At 44.4% G+C, this 26,195-nt stretch overlaps 1 long non-coding RNA gene across 1 annotated transcript in view; it reads left to right on the top strand.

Moving 5' to 3' along the window:
* Nucleotides 1-25,702, top strand: part of LOC122466731 — a 34,697-nt gene extending 8,995 nt beyond the window's left edge. Inside the window, exons 2-3 of the long non-coding RNA XR_006292474.1 lie at nt 21,373-21,496; nt 21,752-25,702. This is a non-coding gene — a long non-coding RNA (uncharacterized LOC122466731). The remainder of the gene's footprint in view (nt 1-21,372; nt 21,497-21,751) is intronic.
* The last annotated feature ends 493 nt before the right edge of the window (nt 25,703-26,195 follow it).

The raw sequence follows: 26,195 nt of genomic DNA, 5'->3' as shown, positions 1-26,195 counted from the left end.
CTAAAGCTAATGACATTTTAGCATTGCCTGGGTCATTTTCTGTAGCTCATCAAGAATAGATTTCTATTAGGGCAAAGGCCTAAAGCTCTGGCTGCAGCGTCATAAACTGAGATCAGACATCGGGATCTCCGTGCCGGTGCTCAAGTGCCATTATCTTGACAGATGCTGGGAATCTATGGATCCATGCATATAGCCGCTGTGCTGTTATTAACATCTGATTTGTGATGAGACAAACTTGGCCTACAGTAGTGATCATTCCTTCTAATAATAAACATCGAGCAGCTTTTAGTCAATAATGTAGCTTTCACGATATTACACCGCATAACTCAGAGGGAAAGCATCACTGTCAGCATTATGCGTGGTCTGTCTGCTTTCCCTTTATTAGAGAGAGAGGTTGCTTTTATTCCTTCATTTCGGAGCAGGGCTCAGCACTTCATACTTTGACTGCTCTGCATTTTTAATGTACAATAAAGCATGGTTAGCTGTGTTAACGCTGCTGCAAAGGCACCAGTCAGGGAGGAAAGATTCCGGGGATGGGACAGAGAGGGCAAGAGAGGAGTGAAGGGCAGGGGGGTAAGATGGGGGGGGGGGGGGAAGGGAGAACAGGAAGAGCTGAAGGGGGAAGCAGCAGGGGTGAAAGAGAGGGAATGAAGATGAAAGGGGAAGTGGGGAGAGAAGGATTTAAGGAATTATTTTGTCGTCTCCTCATTTAAGCAGGGCTAGAAAGAAGCCTTGTTCTTCCCACTCCATGCTCGCAGCAGAAGGAAATCCGTCACACTTTGCTTTTATAGTGCTTTCTATCTCTCGCTATCCAAACTAGAGATAAGGAGGATTAGTCAGGTCTTGGTGCCATAATTTTATAGATGGGGGAAACTGAGGCATGGGGAAAGGTGAGGTGAATTTCCCAAAGTAGCAGAGGGAGTCTGTGGCAGACTGGCGATAGGATCACAGTCTCATGACTCAGCCTGCTGCTTAGTTCTGTAGACACAGCTAGCTCACTTGGGCGTGACACGTTGTAGCCCCGGTCCTGCAGTGCCGGGGGTGCTGGCAGGCACATGCGTGTGTGTCTGTGGCATCCCAGTGCACACATCTAATTGCAGGACAGGGGCTTGTGTCATCAGACAGACAACTGGGATGGGACTCTAGATTGTCAGTTCACGTGCATGTAGCATTCCTTCTGTCTAAGCATAGAGCATCCTAAGCTGCTAATTCAATGTCTTAGTTTAATGATTTGATACAGCCTCACCACTCGCTTTTTCCTTTAGTTAACATTCCTTGTAAGTTACAACTCTCTTGTATACTACTTTAATGTATAGCACTTTTCATCAAAAGGAAACCGCTCTTCTTGGGGCCTGGATGGTTCAGGGAATTGGTAATGGAGCTGCTTACCTCTAGGTCACTGGTGTGACTCTAACCCAGCTTGGTTCTCACTGAAAGTTGTTTGCATTCTTTGTGTGAGATGAGCTTTGAGGGCTTCATCTAGGCCCCATAACGCAGGCATTCACTTCACCACCCCATTGACCTTAACCCCCCCGCCCCCAAACACACACTTGTTTGCAGTCTCAGGAGAGAGACCAAGGTCTGAGTGTTCCGGGCTCCTGTCTGAGCCCTAGAGGTTCACTCCAGAACAGGGTGGTGGCTCATGGCTGCTGTGTGTAGCTTGAGAAAGATCTACCCTAAAACCCACTGGACTTCTGTTGACCTCAGTGGGCTTTGGATCAGGCCCAGTGAGAATTCCACCCATGGGAATAGAAATTACTCCAACCAGCATCTTTCAGCAACATTGAAAGTCACATGGTTTTTATTTTATACACAGAAGGCTTGATTTCGAAGGGGGCGAAGCACCCACAATTCCACTGAGGTGAACACCAGCTGCAGATGTTCAGCCCCTCTGAGATACAAGCCCTGGCTCCTTTTACTTTTATCTAAGGCTTCCCAAAAGGAAGCCGCCGCCTTTGCTGGGTTAAACTGCTTTGCCTTGAAGTCTTCCCTTATTTTTTCTCGCTGTCCCTCTTAATAATTTTTCAGCTGATTCCAGTGGCAGATTTGCTAACCAGTGTGATTCTGTTGATAAGACTCCGGTTCATCACCAAGTTTCCAGCTTCTAGTAGTTCTCAGTTAACTTCCAACCTATTTTTTTTTTTTTTTTTTTTTTTACTCCTGAGATGATGATAAAGGCACGAATGAGGAAAGTAATTATTTCACCCACACAGGGGTGTGTGTGTGTGTACATAGCTTTTTTTACTAGCAGGCTGAAGTCTTTGCAGAATGACATTGCTGAGGCCTGCTCTGAGAAAGGACCTCCTGTTCAAGTCATAAGCACAATAGCCCCCGCTCTTAGATCTGGCCTAGCTGACTCCAGGGTAGCTTTGCAGATATGGACCAAAGATGTCTGTCCTGGAAGCCAAGGTCAAGTCAAAAAGTAATGCACAGGCTCAAGGCTTTTGAAGGTCTGAGATCTGCACAGCCCTTGGATGTATAAAGAGGGGAGTAGTGAGTCCGAGTATATGGCATTGGTGAGACTGATACTAGAATACTAAGTCCAGAACTCGTGTCAACATTTTAAGAAGGATGTCCAAAAAATTGGAGAAGGTGCAGAGAAGAGCCACAAAAATGATCAAAGGCTGGAGAAAGTGTCTTACAGTGAGAAATTTAAGGAGGTCAATTAGATTAGCTTTAGCAAAAAGATCATGCAGTGATAGGGTTATGGTGTATAAGCATCTTCGCAGGAAATGTGGGATACTAAGGGGCTGTTCAGTTTAGTGGAGAAAAGCGTAACAAGAGCCAATGTCTAGAAGTTAGTCAGACACATTCAAGCTAGAAATAAGGCCTACATTTTACCAGTGAGGCTGCTTAACCGTTGGAACAAACTACCAAGGCCAATGGTGGATTCCTCCTCTCCTAGTGTCTTGATCTCAAGACTGGATGTCCTGCTGGAAGATCTGTTTTAATCAAACGCAAGTAATCCTGGGGAACCCCAAAGAACTGTCATGGATCAGAAATTGACCAATCACCCCTGCTCTGTGTTTTCTTCTTTCCACATGGAACGTAGTTAATAGTGGGCTGCTCCACGGACCCATATTAGGCTGGGTTTATTTGAGATACTTATTCATGATCTGGAAAAAGGAATGAACTGTGAGGAGGTGAAATCTGAGGAAAGAGATGCTTCTCAGTACATATCTTGTCTGACAAACTGTGAAAGCCAATCCAGATCGGTGCAATCCATGTCACTAAGGAAATAATTATCTTACATTTCTCCATGGCTTCCCCTTATCTCTCTCCCTTTTCTTCTGACCTTGGGCAGTCTGTCAGCCACAGGGCTTGATCCTCCATTGCCTGGCACCTTGGGTAGTAAATCACTTTAATCTCTCAATCCAGGCTGAGTGACTCTTTGTAAAAGAGATGCTCTCACTCCAACAGAAGTTGTGGGCTTGATGCAGAAACTACAGGCTGAGGTTCTCTGGCTTTGGTATGCAGGAGGACAGACCAGATGATCCTTAAAAAAATAAATCTGTGAATCATTTACACCTGAGTACAAGCAAGGAGATGCCTTTGTTCCATCCCTGCCACAGCCAAGGGGTCATAAACCCAACCGATCTGGCCCTTGGGGAATTCCCTCTGCATCTTAGCTCCTCCTCCTCACTTTCCCAGCCTCACAGTTCTGGGTGGATGTTCCCAAACAAAAGGGGGTGTGGCCAGAGCATCTTTGGGTATGTCTACACTGCAGTAAAACACAGTCAGCTGGCCCATGTCAGCAGACTCAGGTTTGTGGGGCTTAGGCTATGGGGGACTGTTTATTTGCGGTGTAGACGTTTGGGCTCTGGGATCCCGAGATGGGGGAAGGTCCCAGAGTCCAGGCTTCATCTCGAGCCCAAACATCTACATGGCAATTAAATAGACCCGTATTCTGAGCCCCATGAGCCTAAGTTAGCTGATGCTGGACAACTGTGGGTGTTTAACTGCAGTGTAGACATACACTTAGTGCAACAACCCTCTTACGGCCACAGGGAGCAAGATGCAAGTTAGAGCAGCCTCAAGGATGCTCTAGTTTACTCCAGTTCATACTGACCTTGGAAAGCTATTTAAAAAAAAAACAAACTACAACAAGGTGCCAAGCCATGGAGAATGTGATGAACTGCCTCTAATCTCAAGACCAGTATCAATCTCCCTGCTCCTTGAAATCCAAGTCCTCTGTAGTCCTTTTGATGTTAAATGTGTGACAGAATTCATTATGGTGGGCAGATCAAGGCTACATCTGCATTTCAGCTGTGTAATGTTTGAGGTGAGTCACATGGGTAAGGAAGCAAAGTGGTCGGTCTCCTCCATACAACAGCTGTTGTCCCCACTACCCATCTACCTCTGGAGTTATTTCCCAGTTCGCTCTCCTGAGACGTAGCATTACAAACTCCCCTTTGATTGCGCCTGCACCTTACTCAGCCTAAAGTAGTGGTTCTCAAACTTTTTTTGTACTGGTGGCCCCTCTCACACAGCAAGTCTCTGAGTCCGATTTCCCCCTCTTTCCCACCCCCCCATATAAATTAAACACTTTTAAAAAAAATATTTAACACTATTATAAATGCAGGAGGCAAAGTGGGGTTTGGGGGTGGAGGCTCACAACTCGCAACCCTCCACGTAATAACCTGGTGATCCCCTTAGGGGGTCACGACCCCCAGTGGGAGAACCCCTGGCCTAAAGCTTGGATCCTGATTTGCAGGTCAGTTTTCCACTCCTCCCCCCCACCCCGGCTGGAGGTGTCAGCCTGAATTGAGTGCACTGTCAGCCTTTATAGTCGTGTCGTCTTATGCATGTTACGGAAACAACCCATGAACCTGGGTCCAAAGAAGGCCAAAATTTCCCTAATGTTAAATATTATTTTTTTTGGAGCAGCCCAGTTGTGGGGTGGGGGTGTGTGTGTGTACTGTGGTTTTTTTAAACAGATTGCACCTGTGTCTGCGCGGGACCCAGCTGTGCTGGCTTTCTCCCCATCCCCCAGAGGTTTCTATGTTGTGACTTCCTCTACCTTTTTAAAACATAGGCTATTGTTTTTCTGGCCTAGAAGCTGCTGATGAAGAATTGCCGTCTGGATGCAAATGATCTCTTCTCGGTGGTCACATTCCAACTAACTAAAATGCTTCACAAATGTAAGAATTTTCCACCGAAAACTGAATCGATCTTCAATCCTGGCTGGTGCTTTGTTTGTTCCATCCTATTCCTGTCCTAGGGTAATATTACGTCCTCCTGCTATTAATCCCTGGAACCTAGGGCTTGCGGGCGGACAACACACAGCAGATCCATTGCTAGTTGTAGTGTAATTTTCCAGCTTCTATAACACTGAAGGCCAAAATGAGTCCATTTGTGGAAGAAGGGTGTGGGGATTCTTTGATTTGGGTCAGTAGTGGATTTCAATACATCACCACTCTCAGCCCTGGTAGGTGCTACTCTTGGCAGTCTGGAGCTCGGTGACATGCACTAATTTTGAGAGAAGAAAAGGAGGACTTGTGGCCCCTTAGAGACTAATCAATTTATTTGAGCATAAGCTTTCGTGAGCTACAGCTCACTTCATCGGATGCATACTGTGGAAAGTGTATAAAAACATCTTCTGTATTTTCCACAGTATGCATCCGATGAAGTGAGCTGTAGCTCACGAAAGCTTATGCTCAAATAAATTGATTAGTCTCTAAGGTGCCACAAGTCCTCCTTTTCTTTTTGCGAATACAGACTAACACGGCTGTTACTCTGAAACCTGTAATTCTGAGAGAGTGTTCTTTGCTTGTGGACAATTACACACTAATCACAGCAGGAATCTGAGCATGGCTAAAGTAAATGGCCTGGCATTTGCTGCCCAGTAAGTAATGTTTTTTGATTTGTTAACATTATATAGAGCATTTAACCTCTACCTGAAAAGTTCAAGTGTTCTCCAGGGGTTCCTTTTTTTTCTTTGGCTTACACAGCAAAGGCAGGAATTAAATCCATGGCCATCGGCTATTTACAATTAGAAGAAAATTGCCCTTTTATTTGTTGATCACCCAACCTATTCAACAGCACCAAGATCAGCTGGGAGTAGATGCTGCTTCTCCAGAGGCCTGATCCTGCTAGGTTCAGAGAGACTCTGACCGGGGTGCTGAGCACCCTCAACTCCAATAGACAGTGGGCTCCTCAACAGGAGTTCAGAGTAGCAGCCGTGTTAGTCTGTATTTGCAAAAAGAAAAGGAGTACTAGTGGCACCTTAGAGACTAACCAATTTATTTGAGCATAAGCTTTCGTGAGCTACAGCTCACTTCATCGGATGCATCCAATGAAGTGAGCTGTAGCTCACGAAAGCTTATGCTCAAATAAATTGGTTAGTCTCTAAGGTGCCACAAGTCCTCCTTTTCTTCTTTCAACAGGAGTTGGAGTTGACCGAAGGATCAGAATCCATATAACGAAAGTCTGTCTTTTTGGAACAGCGTCATTAGGAAACCTAGGGATGAACTGATGTTGAACACTTGTACTCACTATTCTGACTCAATGGCAAAGGGGAGGGAGAAATTAGCATGCAGACGAGCATAGGTTTTGGCTGGGACCATAGCTCAGGAGTGATAGGTTCTAGCCTGAGTCGTATGGCACAGATCCATCATCGTCATCCGTTAACTTGACATTCAGATGTCCTGGGTGTTTACTGGCACATCAGTATTGTAGCCTCTATCGCTAACCAGTGCTGCATGAAATAGGGGTGGTAGGCTATTCGTTATCGTTTGTATTCCAGTGGCACAGACATGCCTCTGATGAGATCAGGGCCCCATTGTACTAGATGCTGTACAGACACATACTAAGAAATAGTCCCCTTTCCCAAAGGTTCTTAATCTAAATAGACAAAACAGACACGGGTGGGGTACAGGGATTATTAGGGTTCCCAGATAGAGGACTAAAGTGCAGAGACATTAATGGCTAGATTTTCAGAAGTGCTCAGCACCCGCAGTTGGGGACAGATTTCCACAAAACTCAGTTCCTAAGGTTGTCTTTACCGCAGCATTAACTCGGGTGTTGTCCCCAAGTCCCGTCTCACCGCACACAAACCCTTTCTCCTGTGTTTAACCTCAGGCCAGATGGCCTGTTTGGGGGTGTGAGTTTGAGTCCAGATGCTGCTTTCACTCAGGCTGGTAACCTGCCAACTTTTCCGTGAGAATGTAGCCACGCCCACCTGAGTGTTGATCGTCCACCAGGGCCTTCCCATAGTCTCCTCCACCCACGTGCCCAGAAGGACTGTGAAATTCTCCCGTTATTTGCTGGGAAAGAATGTTAGAGTGGCTCAGGTTACTGCAAAGCTGAAAACCCTGGGCTCGGCCCCCAGCAATCCAAGCGACACACGCAGGATAGTGCAGCACCAGTGAGGCACGGTAGTTTGGATAGGACTTTGCAATGTAGCTACTCACCCAAGTCAACTCTGCAGAGAGGGACATGCCATAAGTGACTGGCCCAAGGTCACAGAGGAAGTCTGTGGCAAAGTAGGGGTTTGAACCCAGATCTCCTAAGTAGAGCTGGTTGGAGATTCCCCCCCCGCCATGATGATGCCAGTTCATAGAATCAGAAATGTTTCATGGAAATGGTTTGGGTTTGAACAAATCATGGGCCCTGCCTGGTGGGCTGCTAAGGATCTTGGACTTCCTGTCCTTGGTTCAGCCAGGAGGCCTATCAGGCTCCCTGCTGTGGACCAGGTGCCTGGGTGATAGCAGTTGACACACAGGATGGCGTACTCTGGCCCTGGTTTAAGAGTAGGAGAATTGTGAGATTCTACCCTGAGACAGGTAAGGGCAAGAGGCCAAACACCTGTAGGGATGGTCTCACAGAGACGGGATAGGCTGCTAGCTGCATCTCTGCTCCCTAACTCTAGACACCCACTTCAGAAATTCTTGGGTCTGTCTTTTGCACCCAGGCAGAATAACTCAGTGCTGCACTGGGTCACGTTCACCATGAGACCTTCTCTCCCAGAAGCCTCTGCAGGAATGCACACGGCCAGCGGAGGGGGGCTGATACAGTGCAACACGGCGCTGGCTCACTCTAGTATTAAACTTTAAGAGTGGTGGGGAAATATTTCCCCTTCATACATAACCCCTTCTGTGCAGTGAAATGCCATTGCTGGGAGTGTAAATGAGGTTGGACCTTCTGTATTTCTTTAATCCCTATCTTCATGTGCTTGCTTCAACTCTGTGGCAAGAGATTCCTTTCCCAGCTGTATTTGTTGTGAGCCTTCTAAGGAGGAGGAAAATCAGAAAAGGAGGGGAGATAGGCCCTAGATCTTTGTCCACAAGCTTTTCTTTTCAGTGGTCGGTTCTTAAATAAGGAAGATAAAGCTTTGCTGCTTTTTCCTTTCAACCCTAGACTGGTTTGTGTTTTCGAGAATCTCTTCTCAGGCCAAAGGGTGAGACTTTTTAATCCTTTCTAGATCCCCAGCTTCCAATGCTACACAGAGCACCAGAGCATGCTGAGAGGGTTGCATATTAAATCTAATCTGTTCTGTTCCATATAGGTTCTTGTACCATGCTCATCCCCATGGTATCTGAGTGCTTTCCAGTAGTGCATGTGTGCCATGTGTGATTTGGGGTCTCATCCTCTCCCTAGGGCAAGAAGCGTGTGCAGTTGAGTCTTATTTTGTTCAGGTTTTTGTAAATGTACCTGTTGCTATGTAGTTATGTTGGAGAAGGCAAATGCACCTGGCACTTGGAGCAGAACGCGGTGAGTTTCTGATGGTCCATAGTTCCTGGAGTTCATTCCACAGTCTGGGACCAGCCCCCTGAAAAGTTCCGTCTGCTGGACAGACGAGCTTGACCCTTTTGCAGAGAGTTCCATTGCGCCAAAGCAGTGAGATTTTCAACACTAAAGTCCTCTAAGGTCACATTTAAGTTTATGAAAAAATGCCTGCTCTATGTTCCTTTCTCAACCTCTGAGCCCAGGAGGGTTGGACTTGTGGTGCTGAGGTAGCTGGCCTTGTAGGCAGAAGGGTACAAACACTGTAACAATGCAATTAAAAGCAATCTCTACGGTTTGCAAAGCATTTCAACATCCCTGGGATGGGAGGCGCTATGGGAACACATCTAGCAAAAAACTAGATGGGTTGGGGCTGCCTGCTTTTGAATTCCCCCCACTTTAAAGAAAGGCGCCAGCTGCTGTAGATAGATCCCTAACATTTCCTCTGTGCATTGACAGGAGGATAAGGAAATTCCTCTCCTGTTTCAGACAAGGAATCTGCAATTAGGGCCAGGACCCTTCTGCTTCGATTCACCTGTGCTGCATAGGGAGTCTCATAGGGTGAAATCCTGGCCCCAAATGGCAAAATGCGTATTGATTTCAGCAGAGCCAGGATTTCCCCCAGCAGGGGTATTTGTACTATACAACATGACTAAGGATATTGGAATCTTGACTTTAGATCTTAGTAGTGACGGGCACAGTAGAAACATCTCAGATCGACAGAAAACTAGCTGGAGTTGCATTGCAGATTGATTTATTTTCTTCATCCTCTTGTTGCATCCAGAGATATGATGAACTGGGGCATCAGGCTTCATCACCAGTAAAGTTGAGAGCTTGTGGACAGATCCTGAGCTGGGGTAAAACGATGTAACTGTTGACTTCAGTGGACTTACACGGGGATTCACAGCAGTTAAGGATCTGGCCCTCGAGCCTAGCTTCATCCGTTAGCACTTTGATACCACGGTAATTGACGAACTATAAATATTGAAGACAGACATAATAATAACAGGCTGTGTCATCAATTAACTAATGACAGTTGCAAGGAAATGTCAGATAAAAATAACCTATAATGGCATACGGCTTTCTTCTTAACCCCCATCCTTATCCCTCTCCCCCCCCACCTCCTGAAATGATCCGCATCAGGACACCTCATTTTGAACAGTAATAATGTAGGAGCTGTAACATTTCGTGATTAGCATTGATCTGTTTCCAGATTGCTCCAGATTTACAATCGTGCAAAAGCAGAGCTGCTATAAACCCAAGGACCGGATGCACAGGCCACTTTCAGGTAATGAGGTGGAATATGTCATGTAGTTTCTAAATGAAGTTTATTTAATCCTCTTGGTGACATACACCAGCTGTTGCTATTGCAATAATGTTTCTTATTGGGGGAGAACAAAGCAAGCATACGCACCCTGGGATAGAGGATGGCTACAAAAATAATTGTTTATTACCTAGCTTAGGAGCCCCAGTCCTGGATCAGGGTCCCATTGTGCTGTGCATTATATAAACATGTAACACCAAGATTGTCCTTGCCCCAGACATCAATTATTAAAGTCTCTCTTTAGCTGATAAACAAACAATACCTTGGGTGAAATCCTGACCCTAATTATGTCAATGGCAAAACTCCCAATGACTTCAATGGGGCTAGCATTACAGCCCACGTATTTTAGGGCTTCCCTACACAGGACGTTGGTCCACGGCAAGCCAGGGTGTGAATCTACTGCACACTAGCTTGCCGTGCAGTGGGTGTTCCACATGGACACTGCTACAGTGCACTAAAAGTTCTGTAGTGCCCTTAGCAGTGTCCACATGGGATGTTTAGGGTGCGGGAAGCTAGTGCGCTGTAGATTCACACCCCGGCTTGCCAGGCACTAACCTCCTGAGTAGACAAGATACCCATCCCTGTCAGGTTGTAGTAGTGTCCTGATAGTACAGACAGAGCCTGCATACCTCAGTTCACCGACGCTGCAGTCCCTCCTATATTCAGCAAAGTGCTTAAGTCCATGTTCAGGCCCCATTATCTTCAGTGGACCTAAAGTTAAGCACGTGCTTGAAGGTTGTGCTAAATAGGTATGGATTTAAGTGGGTGCTTAAGTGTGGGGCTAGAGCGGAGTTGACTGGCCCAAAATCACATAGGCTTGAGGCAGAACTGGAAATGCAGTTAGTTATCCTGAACACAAGCTGGGTGAATAATTGGTCTTCTAGTTTGCTGGCAATTCTGCCCTCCCCCCACAAAAAAATATCACTTCAGGTTGACCTGAATATAAATTTTTAAAAAAATTTTGGGGAATTGAAGAGTTGAATAAAAGCTAATTTGGGGTTGAACAAAACATATTCGATCCCAAAAGAAATGTTTTGTTTATATTTTGAGCATTCTCATTATGATTTCCTCTTTAATAAAATCAAGGACATTTCTAAAAATTAGTTTTTGTTTAGAAAAGGTCATGAAATGTATTGACTTTTGGGGGGAATTTTATTAGTGTTGTGTTTTTTTTTTTTTTTTTTTTTTTTACTGAAACAATTTGCTGAAATCAACACAAATTTATGAAACTTTTTGGTTGACCTGAACCTGCATTTTTCACCCCAAAAAGGTTTCAGTCAAAAAAAATTCACCCAGCTGTCCTCCTGAGTCCCAGTCTGGGGAATTAATCACAAGATAGCCGTTCCTTGTGGCAGGGAACATGCTCCGGAGGGGGGAGAGGTCACTGTAGAAGTTTGAGTCTAGAAATTTTTCTTAACTTTTCATCCGTGTTCTAATTATAACTCTGAAGTCTTTATATAAAACAGCAAGATGGATGAGCTAAGGCTTTATATTGCTTTTTGATTAAGTGGGCACAGAGTCTGATTGACACCTCGGCAGTTTATTCTTTATCTCTTAAAGTCCCGGCATTGCTGGATTGTCACATTTTGTGCCAGGTCCTTGAGTTCAACCTTATCACTTTAAACCTCTTCCTTCCCCAGTCCTCTTTGACCTTGGGATTGAGAATGGAGCACAAGACGTGACATGCTGTTCTGAGCACTAAAACAATGAGCGCTTGTATTTAACATGGATACTGTCTTTTATTCCAGCATTACATAACACACGAGAGCCTGATGTAAGCTGTGGCTTGCCACTGCTTGATGTGCCACTGGAAGCTGGAAAGGAAGAAGGGGATTAAGGCAATAGCCTATGATTTGGGAGACATGGGTTCAAATCCCTGCTCTATCCCAGGGACTTCCTGTGTGACCTTGAGCATGTCACTTAACCTCTCTGTGCCTCAGTTCCTGATCTGAAAAATGGGGATAATACCAATTCCCTACCTCATAAGGGTGTTAGAGACTGTGTGAGGTGCTCTGATACTGGGGGCTATCTATGTACCCTAGATTGCTAGAGTCCTGCCTTCTTAGAAGTCTTGTGAGTTCTTTGGGGGCAGGGACTGTCTTTGTTCTGTGCTTGTACAGCACCTAATGCATTGGGGTCCTGGTTCACGACTGGGATTTTTAGGCCCTACAATTATACAAAAATAATAATAAATGGAGGATAGTTTTGTAGCCACACTCCACATCATTACATAACAGCAACTGCTCCACATACAAATTGGTGTAGCCAGTCTGGGACTATGGGGATCTCTCAAGAACCTCCTTTTATGTTAATATCATTATTATACAGGTTACAGAAGTGCCTGCAAGGATTTAGGAGTTTTGCACACAGAAAGGAAGATGCAGTTCCTGCTCCATTGAGCTCACAAACTCAAAAGACCAGCAACAGATGAAGGAGGGTGGGGGGAGAAGAGCACAAACTAGATGTGGTCAAAACCTTTTTTTCTCTGAAAATTTTTTTGATGAAAGTCTTTAAGAAGAGAATGAAAATGTTCACAACAAACTTTTGTTTCCAGTGACATTTTCTGACCACCCCCAATGATTCAAAATATTTTCATTTAATTTCAGATAGGAAATGTTTCCTTTCAGTTTTCAAAAACTGAACAGAAAAAACCAACCAACTAGATATTTTTGCTTTTCAGTTTTGCAGGTTCTTTTTAATCTCCTTTTTTCCCACTGGAAGAAGAAAAAAGGAAAAGAAAAGGGAAAAGAAAATCAATAATTGAAAACAGAAAATGTATTGGCTTTTGAAAACTGAAACAAAATAAAATTTTTATTTTCATTTCATTGGAAACTTCCATAAAAATCAGTTAATAAAATCAATTTAAAAATGTTTCATGTAAAATACTTGTTTTTCTACCAGCTCTTATACATGCACAACAATTAAATAAGTATTCACTCTCTCTATCTGCCCCCTACCCAGTAATTGTTAGTTTGGCTAATTTTCTGTAGGCATCAGGGTAGAAGTGGATCTTGAGGAGGGATTTGAAGGAGAGGGCAGAACAATTCAATGATGTCATCCTATGTGCAATAGGAAGTAATGGAAGAAAGCACAAGGATAATTGTGGGAGAAACAGACAGACTGCTAAGGATGCAATTACTTGGTGGTGGAGTGGAGGTGAGGCAACATGAGATGAGTGGGGTAGTGGTCCCTTTAATTAGTTTGTGAGCCAAGTAGTGGTGCTAACTGAGTCCTGTGTTTTAGAAGCCACCATTAACCAGCCAAAGCAGCTGGATGTATATAGCAAGGTCTTACATGTTTGTGGATAGTTAGTAAACATGGTTACTTGGAGTCCAACTGAATGGTGGTTATCATTGTATAAAAGAGCTACTCCTGGGGGAATTCTGCAACAAAAAAATTAAATTCTGTGTGCAAAATTTTCAAATTCTGTAAAATTCTGCATATTTTAGTTGTCAAAATAACACAATATAATCATACCAGTTTCAGTTATTTTTGATCATTTATTTCAAAATACCTGTCAGCAAGTACATCTGTAACAATAGACAACAAACAATATTCAGGAAATGTTTTTTGACAAATGGATTGCTTACTTGGCATATTAATACAGAAGTCTGAGTAATTAATTTTAAAGTACGCTCCAGAACCATATTTCCTGCACCCCTCAGAAGCAGTGCAAAAGCCTGGAGGAGTTGGGGTTATGGGGAAGCTGAGGGAGAGGGAAGTAATTGCTGGGAAGGAGCCAGGTGTGAACTTGGAGGGTTGTTGGGTATGGGTGGGAAACGCATGGAGCAGGATTTTTTGGGGGGATGGGGAGGGATTGTTAGGGGCTTCCCCCATGCAGATCCTAGCTGGCCTCTAGCCTCTCCCATTCAGTCAGCATATCTGCCTGTCCCCATGTGACCTTGCATGCCCTGTCCACATGTGGGGGTGGAGGGACACTCCCCCATCCCCATGTGGCCCTGCACCCCTCCCACTGTCCCCATGTGTCTGTGACCCCACTCAGCCTGACCCTGCATCTCTACTCCCATTCAGCCCCTGCCCCAGTCTGTCCTCCCCAATGAGCCCTTATGAGCCCCTGTCTGACTTCCCCAGTAGTCCCATGCTGTCTGTCTCCCTTTAGCTCCTGTTTCCTGACCCGGCCCAGCAGGCCCTGTGAAAAAGCCAGGCTCTTTCTCTTCCCGAGCTGGCCTGGAGCTGCTGCTCTGTTCTAGTACCCCCTGGTGGGCAAAAGGCAGAACAGCAGCAACTTTCCAGCAGAAGCTTTTTTTCTGCACAAAAATATAAATATGCTTGGCTTATTAATTATGCGTGTGTGCAGTGGTGTAGAATTCCCCCAGGAGTAAAAAGCAACAGACACAATAAGTGGTGGGTGGGGTGTGGCAAACAGAGCTGGGAAGGGCCTAGAAGGTGAAGATAAGATGAAGCCTGATGTGATGACAGCCAGTGGAGGGATCCAAAGAGAGAGGTAAGAGAGATGGGCAGGGAAGATGACTGTAGCAAAGATTTGATAGTTTGCAAAGAGGACAGGACAGGCTGTTCTCCATCCCAGCTTCCCAGTCCCGATGCGGTCTTTATCAACTAAGAGAAATTGCAAAGGTAGATGACTTAACATCTTGCTGTTGAATGAGGCAGTCTTTGTAAGGGATTAGCATGTTGATAATTAACAGATTTCAACTTTGGGGAAAAAACACTGATTTGTTTATAACACTCATTTGCAAATAAATTACCTTCTGGTGGGTGTGTTTTCTTTATGAAAAAAGTTTGCCTTTTTTATTTTTAACTCCAAAATTTATAGTAGATGGCAGTTCAGACTGTTCAGCTGTTGTAATTTATATGAGCTGTCTTGAATTGGATCAACAAGATAGAACCCAGGCTGAAATGCACAAGATTGTAATGTCTGCTCACAGGATTCATGCTTTTCAGTCATCTTTGCCTATCTCTTTCCATGGAACCCAATCATGTAATATCTGAGCACCTCATAAACATGATTGAATTTATCTTCACAGTATCCCTATCAGGTAGGGAAGTATTACCCCCAGAGGTAGGAAACTGAGGCACAGAGATTTAGTGATAAGGACACACGGATCTGTGGGAGAGCCACAGATAGAACTCAGTCTCCTTTTCATTGAGATCTATCAGCCTTATTCTCACTTACTCTGATCTCTTTGTGCTGCTTTGGCAATGTAAAGGGGCCTTAAAGTGGAAATAAACTGCAGGTACAGCCACTCTAAGGTGCCTTTACACAGCCAGTGTAGTGTAAAAGCAGCTGGTGTGCTGTGACACCACTTAGCATGCTGACCAGTCATGTCTCATTGTTTCTTTGTGTTCCCCTCCTCTGTTTGTGGTACCAACCCATTGTCTTGTACCTTATATTTGTAAATTTTATAGGGCAGGAACCATCTCTTTGTTATGTTTACACAGCACCTAGCATGCCGGGGCCCTGCCAGGTACGCTCTACTCCAGTACAATAATAATCAGTGTAAATGAGAATAAGACCCCCAGATTTCAATGGAGCTACTCCCATACTTAAAGTGAAGCATATTTGCCAGATTAGGACTTTAATTCCCTGGAATTCTTAAGCTTTGTCTACACAAACATAAATGTGGAGACATAACATAAACGTGCTCACACCAGTTCCCCGAGACACAAGCTATACTGAAAATAGCACTGTTATGCAGGTATAAATGCACCTATGCTAGGGCTTACACTAACATAGCTATGTTGGTAAAAAATAATCACACCTTAGCCAACCTTGCTATGCCAATATGAGTTTTAAGTGTAGCCCAGGCCTTGGTAGAAGTGGATAAACAGTATCTAATTTTCCAAATCTTTCTTCTTTCTAACAGCCACCGGTGTTTGGCTGAATAAAGTCAAAGGGTTTTACATTAATGTTGGAAGCGGGTTGAAATGTAACATTTATTTACAAAAAAAAAAAGGTTACAAACCATTTTTTCACCATATTTTTATGCCTCATTAAATTGTCTTATAATTTCCTAGCCAGAAATATCCTGATGTGCTTCTCATTGTACCTTGCTAAAATGGAATTTTTCTCGTCGATATTATCATCTGTTTAAAATACGTTTAACTGACAAATTCTTCTTTTTCCCCCCTTTCCTCCAGGGAATGAATAAATAGCTCATAACAAAGTGGGTTTTTTTTGTTATTCAAATTAGCCTTCTTTTCCCAGCCGCAAATACCTTTCTCCTTGCAAACTGTATTTTTGACAATAACTACCTAGAGCTTTTTGCATTTTCTTCATGGACAAGCATTCTAACCAAACACGAACTAAATAAAAATCCCATTTAACTAGAACCCATTCTGCATGCAGCAGCAATAATCATTTAGAGATGCACATAAAAGGGAATATGTTGTTGCAACAGCGTAATTGGTTAATTTATATTGTGCAGGAGAACTATCTTTTGGCATTGACAGAATAAGCTTTCGCTTGTAGGCCAGATGGTTACTGATTAAAGATGGGCAAACTATTTCCAAAATAGAGGGAGGGTACTGGTGAAGATGGAGATTTGCCGTCTGTCCACTAATAGTTCTGGTATTTTACTACTTGCTAACCACCTGTCCACTGCTAAGGCCTCCTACACATGCTCATTCTCAAACCTAACACCCACTGAAATATTAATGTTTTGCACACACACATATATAACACCTTTCCTTGCAAGAATCCTCAAGTGCTTTCGAATAATTAATTAAGCCTCACTGCAACCCAGCAAGATATTATCCTCATTTGACAGATTGTTAATTGAGGTACAGAGAGGTCAAGCGACTTGACTGATCATGTGCAGGAAGTTGGCGGCAGAACTGGGGTTAGAACTAGAGCTGTGAGGGAACTGGAATTTCTATCCCATGGAAATGTTTGCATTTCTGAGGGGTTTTTTCCCCCCACTGTTCTGAATTGGATTGAGAACTTGGAAATGTGAAATTTTCTGTGGAATGAGAGGTTATGAAAATGTCTGGGGCGGGAAGCCTGCCTGCTGGTCAGGCTTTCGGGAAACCATTGTTTTGTTTTGATAACGCTGAAACCTTTCAGTCAGATAAAGTCAAGGCAAAATGTTTTTATCATTTCATTTAATTTTGCTTAAACTTTTTATATTCTAATATTTTTGCCATTATATTATGTCCATAGGTGAGTGATTGCTGTTCATATACCAAACCCTAGGACATTTCATATACTAAACTCTGGGTCACTTCCAGTTCAGAACAAAAACAAATTTCAAAATATTGGAGTTTCCCATGGAACAGAAATTCCATTTTCCCACCAGCTCTGAGTTACCCTGTTACAATGGGGCAGCAGCTCCCAGGGCCCCTACCCCCACTTAACAATGTTCTATCTGAAGTCGATCCCTTTGGTGTTTTCTACATCCATTGCCTACTCCAGTTGGATTCTTGGCAGTTGGGAGCTCTTCCTAACTCGAGTTCCTAACAAGCTGAAGGAGGGCACGGCATTAGCATAAGTGCTGTCAATTGACTCAAATGGCCTATGGTTCGGTATACAAACACTCCTCAGGAACTACAGTCACTCAGCTCTGCGCATAAAAGCTAGCTTATTACTGCCTGCCTGCAAGAGGGGGGAAAAAAAAAGAATGCAATGCTGAAAATAGTTACGGAGACTGATATAAAGGCAGTAATACTAAAATAGATGGTGAAATCAATGGCTATAATTCACTGGAGTTTGGCAAGCTAATAGAATTTCGCATAATAAAACTGACACCCCCTCCCCTCCCCCCCGAGACTAGGAAGTGTGAATACGTTTAGCAATTGCCTGGTTGTCATTTATCATTCCAAGACTCAATATAAGGAGAGCTTTCAGCTGCTGCTGGACCTGCTCGGGGTGGGGAGGAGCAGGAGAAAACGGAGGTCATGTGTTCCTAACTAATGGCCATCCTGCACTACCACCAGATCTCTGAATATCGCACAGGCCTGCAAGCAGGGGTAGGCTGGGTGCAGAACGACGGGAAGATGAACAGCATTCTCACAAGCAGCAGAATTTCAGTCCCTTTCCGCAGGGCTTTTAGTCCCTGATTTATGAACCAAGGTTTCCAGACGACCCACCACCCCCAGAGCAGTAGATTCCAATTGGCAGAGACCTGGTCAGGTGGGAGGGAAAGGGGGATATCCTTTCTCTTAGTTATCCTTTATAACCACATCCCCTATCACCCGTGTGACCGGTTAACCCCTCATATGCTAGGGCTTGTGGAGGTCCTCTCTACTTTGTCACAAGGGGCATGTGGGGCAGCGTTTGCCCAAAAGGAGGGAAATATCCTCTGTAGAACTCACGGGAAGAGAAACTTTTCCCTTTCTTGGCTGGGTGTTGTCTCAGCTGCAGGGTGAAGAGGAGTCCCTTTAGATCAGGCTGATACATGGGGAGTGAAGAATGTTCTGTTTCATAATACTATATTGGTGGTTTGCTCCGCTGGGCTGTGACACAGAGGGAAGCCCTGACTGTGGTCAGGTAGAGAGGGAGGCTGTTGATGCCAACCCAGAAGAAGAGGGCTAACTCATGTCATTCCTTGTGTATTTTGGTCGTGAAGCCATTTGGAGCTCTGGGGTGGATTCTACAGAAAGTTAAACTCAGGCCTTTTGCATGCAGTGTCCGTCATCTTATCCTGATCCAGCCACGCTTAAACGTTGGCTGCTGAACCCCTGGGAACTGGAAATTGGAACATGAACTGAACGTGGGAGAGCTGCACCCGATAGAGTAAGAATCTGGCTGTAGTACTCAGATTTGTCTGCTGACTATGAGGACCATCCAAAGCGGGGTTGTGGCTCCATTTAAGTCATTTTTGCCCACCTTGATCTTCTAGCTCTGACGTGGAAGGTTTGAAAAGCCAAGAGAGAGGCTGTATTGCAGGAATTAGAGCCCTGTTCTGCAAGCCCAGGAGGTTCAGAAGATGTATGGACTTCAAGATGTTTACCCTGGCGTGAACTTACAGGCCTTCCAAGGTTCCCCCATCACTGGTTACCATAGGGCTGTGGTTAGTAGCTAATCTTTCACTGATGCTCTCAGCTGTACTTATACACACAAGGCTTGCCATGTGGCTTTATTAACTTGCTGAGGACACCTGGTGTGAATTATTCCATTCCAAAGATGATATCTGTGCAAAACCACTGGATGCCATTGTGGGACTTAGGAATGCTGTAACATCCAAGATCTGCCATGGGGCAGCGGAGAGCTTCGCTTCCGGCCATGTCCTCCTTGAACAACGGTTGCTGATGCAGGGAGTGGCATGAGTTGTGGCATTTAGCGCCACCATTTCGAATCGCTGCTCTGGATCTTGGACACAGAGTTGCCATAACAATCCCACTTGTGGAGGTGGGAAATGGGCAGCCCTAGAATTGGTGGTGGTGTGTCATCAGCCTGCCTTTTGTTCTGGTCTCTTCACAAAAAGAATCCACTTCATGTGATACAAGTTTATCACATTTCCAGGGGCTCATTTATGCTTGGGCTTATTTCATCAGGTAAGTGTTGCCTGAGTTTCTATGAGTAATAAAGTGGGAAGATGGTGTTTAGCGAATATCTCCAGCTGCTGCACCATGACCTCCTGGCACCTGCAGATATGATGGTTTAGCTGATACAGCTTTTATCCCTGGCTTAGCTTGGTCACATGAGAGAAGAGCAGGCAGAGATGGGGCAGGAGTACATTTCAGAATGCCGGTTCCTAAGTGTTTGTCCGTATGTATGTGTCCATGCACACATGCGCAGACTCTTTCTCTCACTCTGGGCCACTCTGCTATAAACTGGTTTTCTTTTACTTCCAATTTTGGTCAACATGCTTCCCAGTGAACCTGAATAAAATGTAGCCAAAACACAGCATGAGCTGCAGCAGTCTGGTGTGACATCAGAAGGAGTTCAGATGGCCGTCCTCTCAGGGTTCTGCTTACTCTGTATTGGAAATACAAGCCTGTGGTCAGTTTATGCCTGGATTGAGCATTGTTCTGTGTGGGACTGCAGTCAGGGGAAGCAGTCATTATGGCTTTGGGTAAACTGACCTCACTGCTATTAATATTGTTCCAAGATTGTTCCACATCTTGCCTTCTTAAGGGGACAGGTTGATGCAAGTGTAACCTACAGCCCCTCAGTGAGGACCTCTGTCTCCCTTTAGTGGTGATTGGGCTACAGATAGGCTGAGGAGCCTGCTGCAGCTGACAGAGCTAGGTATTTTAGCTCAGGCAGTAGAGGCTCATGCATTTAGATCCAGAGGTCCCAGCTTGATCTCTGCACCCAGGGGCATGGCATAGCAAAAGCAGATAGCTTGCATCTTTGTTCTGTGCTCCTCAGCCCCCTGCCCCATCCAGTTCTGATCCTCTTCAAAACCTTTAATAGACTAGGGCTTAGCTGCCTCAGAGGTTCCCCCGCCTTCATCTCTGCACTCCACCAAAAATGCTACGGACATTGTGACTGAGAGAATCCAAGGTGCAACCCCCAGGAGCAGGAGACTTTTAGTGGACGTCCCCTGGCTATGGAATGGCCCTGCTTCTGCAGATCAGTCTGAGCTTGAGCCTTGTACTTTTAGAAACTCAGTGCAAACAGCCGTTGATGCTGCACGGTCTTTCACTCAGTAAAGGACCAGGTCACCGTGAACATGCTGTTCTTGGCGGATATCTAAACTGAACTGATGTCCTTTCATTGACTTCAATAGACATGGAATCAAGTGCATTGCCAGCAGGACATATTTGCTGGTCAGCAACACCCTGCTTTGAATGATTGTGGCTAAAATACCCTCTTGCTGGTCCGTCGTCCTCCACATTGTGGAAGTGCCTAGGGGTCCTAGTCAACAGTAAGGCCCCATTGTTCTAGGCACTGTACAAACATGTATTGAAATGTGTTTTGCTCCAAATCCATATGATCATTAGTCATGTTTTACTGGGCTCAATACCGGAGTAACAGAGTGAAATTCTCTGGCCTGTGATATACAGGAGGTCAGGCTAGATGATCTAATGGTCCCATGTGGCCTTAAAATCAATGAAACCGCCTGTGGGTAATTGAATAATTGTTGTTTGGGTCCTGCTTGTCAGCGACCTTCTTCTTTTGCCTCTGCTCTATGGCCCTGATTCAGCAAAGCACTTAGGCACATGTGTAATTTTTAGCACATGAGCAATCCCACTGACTTCAGCGGCTGCTCAAAGTTTTGCACGTGATTCATTGAGACTACCCATGCACTTAAAGTTACTCATGTGCTTAAGTGCATTGCTGGATCAGTGCCTCAACATCAATTTGTGCCTTTCACTCTTTTGCTGGCCTTCAAACTCCTGTGGAGTAGCCAAATACTTTTTTTTTTTTCCTAACCTCCCTTTCTTTGTATTAACAGCTTCCCTCAGCACTTGTATCGACACGCTCTTGTGTGTAGACAACCCTGCTAAAAGTTGGGTAGAGGAAATATAACACTTGAGAGCCAAACAAGGGTCCAAAGACATGAATCTGTTTAGTTGGAGGTAAGTAAACTGCATTTAAAGTAGGCGTTCTCACAAATGCACATGGCTTTCTCAACACTGAAATATCCCACCTGGATGGTTCTTTGTCAACTTTCAAAAATCAATTATTTTCTTTTACACAAAACAATGCTTGTAAGTTGTTCAAACTACTCTGCAAACAAACAGCTACATCAGCCCAAGTATGAGAGCTTCCGGAAAGGATTTAGACACTTGTCTTTGATTAAATTAGAAATACAGAATTTTTTCTTCTTCTAGCTTCAAGTTGGTGGAACGTGGGAGGGTTTGAAGTTGCCTTTCAAATTCTCATGCTCACCTCTGAACCCACCTTGTAATAAATATTTTAAAGTTTTATTCAAACTGCTCCAAATGGTTTATAGATTCCCAAGCGAATCACAAAATTGCCTAAGAAAAGAGGAGCCCTGAAGATGAAATGAGCTCTGCAGCAGCAAAGACAGACTGAACATTAAATATTGCAATAATTCATAAAAGCACCACATTCTCAGACTCTTCAGACTCTAAGACTCTACCTGTGAAAGAATATTAAAGCTCAGATCATCTGGGCTGATTCTGCAGCCAATGAAATCAATGGCAAAACATTTCCCCCTGTATCCCCCACACCTCTGGGATGCTGGGCTCATCTCCGGCTAAAGGGAAGCATTTTTGTGGGAGCCTCTCATTACAAGATTGGCAGCACTTACTGGAATGGAGCCTGTGAAGCAGGTAAATATTAATAACCCTCCGTTTGTCTAAGCCTGCCTTTTGCCTCTGTTACCTTGCCAAGTGTTTTGCCCAAGTCTAAATAAGTTACTTGGTGGCAGAGCTAAGAACATAACCCTCAGACTTAGGGGGAGTAGCTCTTGCTCCTTCACTTAACTCCACCTCCACCAAGCTTGTCATTTCATTAAGACATAATTACATACGGCCTCTCTTTTCGCTGTGCAAGATGTTTGTTCCCATGCACGAATCCCCCCCCCCCCTTAAAAGCAAAATCATTTTTGGAAGTACCCAAACTGAGATGTCTGTTATGACTCCTCCAACATGTTGATCCATGCAGGGCTGCAGCTTGGATGGAAGGTTTGCATTGCACAAATGCATGGGTAGGGGATCAGAAGTGGTTTGGCACTAGAAGGCATTGACCCACCATCGGACAAAGCACATGAACCCAGAGCAGAACTGCAGAGTGGGGCCACTGATTATTTCTCACTGTATGTGAAAGGGAAAACAAATCAGGGACCCAGGAGATCTGTGACCTGGGATAGTCAGCAATCCAGCCATTACTCTGGGTGTAATTTACTCTGGCTTTTTTTTTAAATTTCAGAGTGAGTGGTGGTCTTGCTCAGCCACTTACTATATTAAATACCAAACAGATCTTGGCTGTTTTTGAAATCAGTGCTGTCCTTTGGAAATGGCCCACTTGCAAGCTACTTCAGGTTCTTACTCTAGGTCCTATCTGCTCAGCAGGGTTTTACCTTATCTTCTTTCTCTTCTCGTTTCTAAACATACAGGTAGCACAGTATGTCCCCATGACAGGGTTCACAGACTCCACACTAAACCAGAGCAAGGCATCAGGCAATCCTGAGCTAGGCAGGCACTGCCCCTCAACAGCTGCTGGGCATGTTCCAGGTGGAAGGACAGTTTAAAAGAACACCAGAGGCTGGTGGGAAAGGAGTTACAGGCTGCACCTGGAACCGTGGGAAGAGTGACCACAGCATTAGTAAGGCCATCTAGAAGTGGTGATCCATATCTCCTCCTCCTTTTGGACTTAGAAACCCATGAGAGGCCCCAAAGAATAGGAGGATGTCTCGCTGACAGACCATGTGACCATGCCCCAAATGAAGGCACCATAGCCCCATAGGAAATGAACGGGGAGACTGTATCTTGGGGTGGACCGACAAGCGCTGCCAGACGCTGTCACACCCCTTTAGGGCCCTGGGTTGGGACCCTCTGGAGTGGGGGCGGCTGCTCCCAAGTCCCTCTGTTGTGACAGAACCCTGAGGTGAGTAGAAGGGGTACAGGCTAGGGACTAAGGCCCACCAGGTAGGACATGGCAGGGTCCCCTCCAGAATAAGCAGGCTGAAGAGAACTGCCTGGCCACTAGGCCGGCTGGCTGTCAGACTGAGCTGCTGCACTCTCTTGAAGCCTGAATCTAGGGACTAAGGTCTTAACCCATTGCGTTATATACTGTCTCTCAGCCAAAGGAAACCAGACCCCCGCAAATAAGGTTAAACACTGGACTAGTGCTGGCTGGAGAGGTATATAAATAGACACATTCTACATTAGATTCTCCATTTGTCCCGAAGGTGTGCTTGGCCCAGGAGCTGGGGGCATGGAGGTTTTAAGGTACCTTTGAGCTTCCACTATGGTGGAGTGAGCTGGAGGCTTGCTTGCCTCCTGGTGTGAGTTCAAGCATCTTCAGGCTCTGGTTCTGGGCCACAGGGCTGGGTAAGCCACAGTTCCATGACTCCAAAGTGGTTGGGTGCCTCTCGCAATGTTTCTTGGACGAGCCATGGCTGACGTTTGCATAAGTCAAGGATGAGGCCTGATGACACATCATCTCAGAACAGCACTGGCAGCTTTTCCTTCTGGGTTTTATTTTTATTCTACTACTTAACTCTGAGAAATAATAAATCACAAGAAATACGTCCTCAGAAATTCATGCCCAGGGCTGGGGCTTTTTCTAAATAGCTTCAACTCTTTGGGGACTGGATACTACTGAGCAAGAATTACCATAATTAACCATAGTAAAATGCCTGCCATTTGATGTCTGAGACTTAAAAGCTTCTGTTGGGATCCAGACAGTTTTGAAAACAAGCCTCTATGGCCTAATTAAGAGGAAGAGAAGGAGAGGGGCGGGTGGTGTGGAAGGAAATTCAGGGTGGACTTTGGAGTTCTTGGGGGAGGGAGAAAGAGAGAGGAATGAGGCTGGAATTCTCCAGTCCAAGATATAGCCCTGGAGCAGGTTGTGTGACCTCTTCTGTCCCATGACGCTTGCTCTCAGTGTGACACCGGGACATTCAAAATCCAATAGTGCACCTCATTGGTGAGAGAGGCCCCTTTGTCACTCTTGTGTGTTGACGCTGCTTGTGTAAATGTAACGTTTAAGCATGCAGGTTACATAAACCCTTGTGGCCAGATTCTGAACTCGGATACACCAGTATCAATCTGCAGTAACTCCATTGATGACTTCAGTGCAGTTATTCAGCGTTCAGGGCCTGATCCAGCATCCACTGAAGTCCACGGAAACACTCCTATTGACTTCAATGGGGTTTGGCTATTGCATTGGTGTAAATTATAGTCCAGGCCCCCAGTTGCTCAGGAGTTGTAAGTGACCAGTGAGTTCCGTGCAAGGGGCCAGCTTGGGAATGTTATGTATGGTTGTACAGAATGGATATAAATATATCAAATGTAGTGCAAAATGGGTAAATCCATTTTGTGATTTCCCTGTCTTGAGCAAGGGAGCATCAATTAAATTTTGTGCTTGTTTGCTCAAGGCCATAAGCGGCTTTTAAAGGATTCAGATAATTGCTATAAAAATGTTTTTCCACTAACTGTGCCGTGTTATTATAACACAAATATTCTTATAGCAATATGGTCCTGGGGCCAGATCCTGAGCAGGTATAGATTAGCACTGTAAATCCATTGACTTCAATGGAGCTACACCAATTGACACCATCTGAAGATCTGGCAATGAGCATCTAGGTTGTTATACCATTAGCATTGTTTATGTGTCTTGGGCCAGATCCACAGTTCAGCCAAGATCCTAAGAATTGAAGTCAAAGGAGCTATGCTGACTTATGCCAGCTGAAGTTCTGATCCACTGACTTCCGTGGAAATATACTGAATTACATCTGCTGAGGATCTGGCCCATTGACTTTGACGGAGCTATGTCAATTTACACGGTAAGATGATTTGGTTCACATGTATTTAGACTTGTTTGTTTCCTACCGAGACATAAGGAAGGGACCCTCTTTTTTTTTTTCTATCCTGTATTTTAGGAAGCAGGAGGGGTACATGGTTATGTGTTTCAGCCTCTAGCAGAGTCAGTAATAGTACAGGTCTACAATGTAAGACACTTTTTGTAAGTTACAGTGTTAATCAGTAAAATCATTTCCTTGTTCTTAACTTGTGTGATCTTATAATGATTGAGAACCTGGAGGCTTCTAACCAGAGCCAGTTAGGAATTTTTTGATTAAACTTTTTTTTGTCAAAAATTACTGATTCATTGAAACTGAAACTTTTTGCAGGAAAGGCTCAGTTTTGACAAATTTTTTTACTCAAAAACAAACAAACCTGGAAAAAAAAAGTTTTAAATTGCTGTAACGTGTTTTGATCTCAAAACAAACAACAATCTGCTGCTCCAATTCAAAATGATTTTTCATTTTGAAATTTAATTACAGTAATGAAACTTTTTAAAAATAATGCTTGAAATCAAAGCAAAGCATTTCAAAATTATTGAAATTAAACATTTCAATTGACCTGGACTGACTTTTTCCCCCCCAGATTTTTAGTGCATGATATTTTTTTGAGATTTTGACTTTTTTTGTTCTGATTTGGACTGGGAGCATTTTTCAATCTTGAAAATTTTCCCAGGATGGGAAAACTGTTTCCTGCCCATCTCAACTTCTAACTTAGAGTCTCAGGTATGTCAGAGTCAGGAGGAAGCTATTTTTTTCATTACAAATTAAAAATAATCCATGTA

The sequence above is a fragment of the Chelonia mydas genome, chromosome 7 (genome assembly GCF_015237465.2).
Source record: "Chelonia mydas isolate rCheMyd1 chromosome 7, rCheMyd1.pri.v2, whole genome shotgun sequence".
NCBI classification, from domain to species: domain Eukaryota; kingdom Metazoa; phylum Chordata; order Testudines; family Cheloniidae; genus Chelonia; species Chelonia mydas.
The sequence above is the reverse complement of the archived record's forward strand: the minus strand, read 5'-3'. Positions and strand labels throughout refer to the sequence as shown.